Source organism: Choloepus didactylus, chromosome 9, assembly GCF_015220235.1.
Source record: "Choloepus didactylus isolate mChoDid1 chromosome 9, mChoDid1.pri, whole genome shotgun sequence".
Taxonomy (NCBI): domain Eukaryota; kingdom Metazoa; phylum Chordata; class Mammalia; order Pilosa; family Megalonychidae; genus Choloepus; species Choloepus didactylus.
In genome coordinates, this window is record NC_051315.1 from 46,934,087 (window position 1) to 46,939,143 (window position 5,057).

General features: G+C 41.4%; 1 pseudogene; it reads left to right on the forward strand.

Moving 5' to 3' along the window:
• The first annotated feature begins 1,172 nt into the window (after window positions 1–1,172).
• On the forward strand, window positions 1,173–1,997 carry LOC119543727 (annotated as a pseudogene).
• The last annotated feature ends 3,060 nt before the right edge of the window (window positions 1,998–5,057 follow it).

Here is a 5,057-nt window from a genome sequence, read left to right on the forward strand (position 1 = left end):
GAAGGTCACGGAGGGACCAAACAACAGGGTCTGAGATGCTGACGCAGCATGACAATGTGAAAAGCCTTTCTTTTCTTTCCTTTTTTAGTGTTTTATTAATTTATTGTAATTTTTAATACATCAAGGTTTTATCCACCATTGAGTTTTTGACAGACAACTGTGTAATGCAAGTTCAGAAGATGATATTTTATGGGACAGAATAGAGTCTTAAGAGAAAAAAGAGCACCAATATTTGGTTGTGGTGATGGGGCACCGGAGCAGGAGACCAGGGATTGCCCTGTGCAGGGAACCCTCTCTGAGAGGCCCAGGTGGTTATCATAAGTAGATAATGGGAGAAAATTCTTAAAGTTACAGGCAAGTCTCAAATCTGAACGATTCCCCCAGAAAGAAACAGCCCCTTTCTGTTTCCTACAACCTCACTTCAAAGCAATATGGAACCAATAATTCTGTAGCTGGTCCATATGATCATAACAGACTGCTTGCCTTTCAGAATAATCAAAGCTAGAGTAACTTTCCCTGGGATTATGATAAGAACATATGCCCACAGCGCTTACCATCGAAGTGGACAAAGCATAGAGAGCAGGGATGACAGCCTAGTGGGGAGCTTTCAGGTTGTAAGGAAAAAAGGCTCAGGTGTCTTGCCTTTAATGATGGGGGCTTATCATTGACACAGAAAAGTAAAAACTCCAAGTCTGGTATTTAGCTAAAACTTCGGGCTCTGAAGTCAAATGAATCAATTCAAATACCGATTCTCCCATTCCAGAGATGTGTGTAAATTATTTAACCTCTTCAGACTTCAAGTCGTCATCTGTAAAATGGAAATAATATCTAACTTTTAAAATTGCCTGAGGTGAAATGAAATAATCCTGTAATGCTGGTAAAGAACTTAATACTGTGGCTGGTACTCCAAAAAATATTAGTTCTTTCATCAAAAAACACCACTGAAAAAATCCACCATTACAAAAATGAATAGACAAGCTTTGGATTGCAAAATATATACAGTATATTTATTTGTCTGAAAAAGGATCCATATCCAGAATATATAAAGAACTATTATGAACCAACAATAAAAAAATGAACCACTCAATTTATTTTAAATAGGCAAAAATTTGGACAGTTGGCCTTGATCCACAGCTTTGTAGGAGGCCACAGCCAGGGCCCTCACCAGAAACATGTTTTGTAAGCAGTATGACAATGATGTCACTGTTTGGAGCCCTCAGGGCGAGATTCATCAAATTAATATGCCATGGAAGACATCAAGCAAGGTTCAGCGACAGTTGGTCTGAAATCAAAAACCCAGGCAGTGTCATCTGCATGGAAGAGGGCACAATCAGAGCTTGCAGCCCATCAAAAAAAATTCTCTGTGTTGACAACCATGTTGGTATCTCAATTGCTGGGCTTACTGCTGATGCTAGATTGTTACATAATGTCGTGTACCATGAGTGTTTGGATTCCACGTTTGTATTTGACAAACCTCTTCCCATGTCTCATTATGTATCTCTAATGGGAAGCAAGATCCGGATAACAACACAACAATATGGCTGGAGGACACATGGTGTGAGGTGCTTATTGCTGGTTCTGATGATGGGACGTGTCTATCTGCTAACTGTATTGACTACAGAACTATGACTGTTGAAGTCTGCTCTCAATCAGTTCATACTTACTTGAAGAGACATATGTCTGAGGTTACAGAGTGCAGTTTGAACAAAGTACTTAAACATGGTCTGGGTGCCTTAGGAGAGAGACTTCCTGCAAAGCAGGACTTAACTCCAAAGAATGTTTCTGTTAGAATTGTTGATGAAGACCTGAAGTTTACGATTGTTGCTGATGATGACGGGTCTTCATTCCTGGAAGATCTACAAGAAAGACCACAGAGAAGGGCAGAGCGCACTCAAGCTTCTGATGAGCCTGCGGAAAAGACTGATGAACATTCTGATGAAGCAGTCTGTATGTATTTTATAAAATATGTAACAATACAGGAATACATACCTGACTGACAATTATCTATACTTTGAACAAAAAAAACAGAGTAGTGGAATAGTATGTTTGGGGAATCAGTCCAGATGTGACTTTTTTTCCAAGTAACCTAACTGAAACCATATAATGGAGTGCTTTTTTTCTTTGAGAGGGTCTATAAAATACTTTTCTAGAAAGTATAAGGTATCTATTCTACTGTATTTGTAGGAAGAACCTAGTGCCTCTGTGGTTTTAAAGACCACTGTGAAATAAAACTGTTTCACCTGAAAAAAAAATTGGACAGATACTTCCTAAAAGAAAATACAAAAATAAGCAGATGAAAAGATGTTCAACATCATTTGTCATAAGGGAAATGCATATTAAAGCAACAATGAGATAACATTGCACAACCCTCTTAGTTTTCCAGGGCTGCTTATGACCAGTACCACACAGTGGGTTGGCTTAAAGAACCAGAACATATTGACTCATGGTTTGGAGGCCAGAAGTCCAAATCAAGATGTCAGCAAGGCCATGCTTTCTCCCAGAGTTGGTAGCGTTCTGGTGATGGCAGGCCTCTGTCACATGGCCATTTGTCTCCCTTGCTGCCTTCCTCTGACTTTAGGCTTCTATGACTTTCTCTCACTGCATCCAAAATTTCCTCTATAAGGTATCTGGTCATACACATTAAGACCCACTGTGATGGTTAGGTTCATGTGTCAACTTGGCCAGGTGATGGTACCCAGCTGTCTGGTCAAGCAAGCACTGGCCTAACCATTGCTGTGAGGACGTTTGTGGCTGGTTAATAAACCAACAGGCTGGTTTATTAAATCATCAGTCAATTGGCCGCAGCTGTGACTGATGACTCAACATAGGGCGTGCCTTCCACAATGAGAGAATGCGATTGGCCGGATTTAATCCAATCAGTCAGTTGAAGACTTTTAAGCAAGACAGATAGAGGACCTTCACTTCTTCTTCAGCTGACCAGCGAAGCATTTCCTGAGGAGTTCATCGAAGTTGGCAGGTTATTCCTGAGGAGTTCATGGAACGTGTTTGTCAAAGATCCCAGTTCATTTCCTGAGGAGTTCGTCAAAGTTGCCAGTTCGTTTCCTGAGGAGTTCATCGAACATCTTCATTGGAATTGCCAGTTTGCTGACTGCCCTACAGAAATTGAACTCGTGCCTACCCATAGTTGTGTGAGTCACTTTTATAAATCTTATATTCATAAATATCTCTCATTGATTCTGTTTCCCTAGAGAACCCTAACTAATATACCCACCCTCATTCAATTTGGCCCTATCTAAAAAGGATCTGCACAGGTCCTATTCATAAATGATCCCATACCTTAACTAAGTATAACATCTTCAAAGATCCTATTTACACATGGGTCCACACTCACAGGAACATGACTTAAGATCTGAACATGTCTTTTTCTTTTGTGGGGGACATGATTCAATCTCTAACAACATGGAATAGAAAGACTAAATTCAAAAAGACTGACAACACCTAACCCTGGAAATGATGTGGAGGAACTAGAACTTTCACGTATGGCTGGTAGGAGTGTAAACTGGGACAATCATTTTGGAAAAGTCTTGAAGTTTATCATAAATTTTAACATACATCAACCCTATGAGCCAGAAATCCTACTCCTTGGTATTTATCCAAGAAAATGAAAAAGTATATCCCCAAAAAGACTTGTACATGAATGTTTATAGCAGCCATTTTCTTAACAGCCCCAAATTGGAAACAATCCAAAGGCCCATCAGCAGGAGAAAGGATCAGCAAATTGTAGCACATTCCTACAACGGACTACTACTCAGCAATAAAAGGAAACCAACTAATGGCCCTGCCCTGGTCAAGATGGCAGAATGTAATACTTCAAGGGTTCATCCCCTCCCCCAGAGAAGCTTTGAACAAACAGCAAGAACTGGCAGAAACATCATTCTGCAAGCTCCAGAAGACAGTTAAAGTACTGAAGTAACAGGACAGGTGCTGAATCAATTAAAAATGACAGGATCTCCTGGCCCCCTGGCTGGCCCCTTCCCCACACCTCATTGGCTTGGTGCAGAGCTGACCCATGCTCCCAGTGTATGCATCCCTGGACCTAGTTCTGGGGGGAGCAGAGTAACTCTTGTGCACATACTGGGAGCATGTATGTCTGGCTCAATCTCTCTGGTAGCAGACTGGGGGATGTGCCGTCCAGAATAGAACTCTCCTACAGAATGCTGTGGGAGGGCAGATAATTCATGCTGCCTCGGGCAAGGGATTACTGGCTGTGGGCCATACAGTGCATTGCCTGGGATTATGAAGAAACTGTTTCCTAAAGAAGAGGGGGCATTTGTAACAATGTAAACCAGGGATTTCTTAGGGCCACCTGCACAGAAAGGATCAGAGAGGCCCCTGCTCTTTGGCTGGAGCTATTCTCTTAAGTCTTTGTATGGATAAGCTTTGAAGGAGAGCTCTCCCATAGGTCAATCTGCAATAACCAGAAAAATGTTTCCTTTTTCTCCTTATTTATTTTGTTAGCTCCTGGAATTGAAGGAAAGCTCTGTCTTAACAGTACCTGGATACAAGCTTAAGGAACAGATGCTTCAGAGTCTAAATTCCAGCAATAACATATTAAAATATCATATGTCCAGGTTTCAACAAAGATTACAAAACATACAAAGAAACAGGAACTGATGGCCCAGGCAAGGGAGAAAATTAAGCATTAAAAACCTTCATTGAGGAGGACCAGACCTGGGACATAACAGACAAAGGGTTTTTTAAAACAGCCCCAACTATGCTCGAAGAGGGTTCTAGTTTGCCAAAGCTGCCATTATGCAAAATACCAGAAATGAACTGGCTTTTACAAAGAGGATTTATTAAGCTACAAGTTTACAGTTCCCAGGCCATAAAAGTGTCCAAACAAAGGCATCAGCAAGAGGATACCTTCACTGAAGAATGGCAAATGGCGTCCGGAACACCTCTGTTACCTGGGGGGGCATGTGGCTGGCATCTGCTGGTCATTCGCTCCCGGGTTCTGGTTTCAAAATGGCTTTCTCCAAAATGTCTCTGGCCTTCTGTCTGTCTTAGCTTCATTCAGCTGTCTGCTTGATTCTCCT